Below are 1,106 nucleotides of genomic sequence, written 5' to 3'. Positions count from 1 at the left end.
GGTGGCTGCGATGATGGGCCCAAGTATAGCAGGGATTGTGGGGCTGGCGCAGGATCGGGCAGTGTTTCATTCTGCTGTGCATGGGGTCGCTATGAGTCGGAAATGACTCGACGGCACTCAACAACAACAACAACAACAACAACTCTCTTTGGCATTGGTCAATTTCCTATCAGGTTTTCTTCACTAACTATGTCTGGAGTCTATTCCAATTTAGTGCCATTTTTAAAGGAAGCCATCTCCTGATAGCATAGTCAGGTCCAGTTAATGTGTGCTTCAGAAAAAAGAGACACTGAAATGGACAATGAAGGATCTTTCCAAGAGCTAACAGAGAGCATCATCCTGAATTTGGAGTTCTAGTCTCCAGAACTATGAGACAATAAACTTCTGTTCTTTAAAGGCATCCTACTTGTAACATTTTCTATGGCAGCTTTATAAAATTAAGACAGTACCCCTATTGAAAATCATCTGAATTTTTCTTGTCAACTGTTTAGTTCTACCCTCTCAATTCTATCCCATTTACCTCACTGATGATCTCTATATATGTATCGGTTCTTTTGCTGGTACAAGTCTGCCTTTATTATGTTGCATTGTAGTATGCAAGAAATCAGAAAATCGTGAGTCCTCAAATTGTATTAATTTTTGGTATTCCTTGAGCTATACTGGATTCTTGGCTTTTCCACGTGAACTTTAGGATTAGCTTATAAATTTCTGGCTGGGAAGGTGAGATGTTGATAAAGATTGCATCATCTGTAGATCAATTTGGAGAGTATTGCCTTTGTAACAAGTCTTCCAATCCATGAACATATTATGCTTTTCAATTTATTTAGATATTCTTTCATTTCTTTTGGGAGCTCTGGTGGAGTAGTGCGTAAGGCATTTGACTGTTAACCAGAAGGCTGGCAGTTCAAATCCACCAGCCATTTTAAAATTTCTTTTTCTTACCTAATTGCCCTGGCTAAAACCTCCAGTAAAATGTTGAATAGAAGTGGTGAAAGGCAATATCTTTATCTTATTCCTGATCTTGGAAAGTATCTATTCTTTCACCATAAATTAAGTTAGCTGTTGGTTTTGTTGTTCTTTATTCTTTGTCACATTAAGGAAGTTTT

The sequence above is a fragment of the Orycteropus afer genome, unplaced genomic scaffold, assembly GCF_000298275.1.
Source record: "Orycteropus afer afer isolate SDZICR_OR568_19922 unplaced genomic scaffold, OryAfe1.0 scaffold00146, whole genome shotgun sequence".
Lineage (NCBI taxonomy): Eukaryota > Metazoa > Chordata > Mammalia > Tubulidentata > Orycteropodidae > Orycteropus > Orycteropus afer.
Note: the sequence above shows the minus strand (reverse complement) of the source record.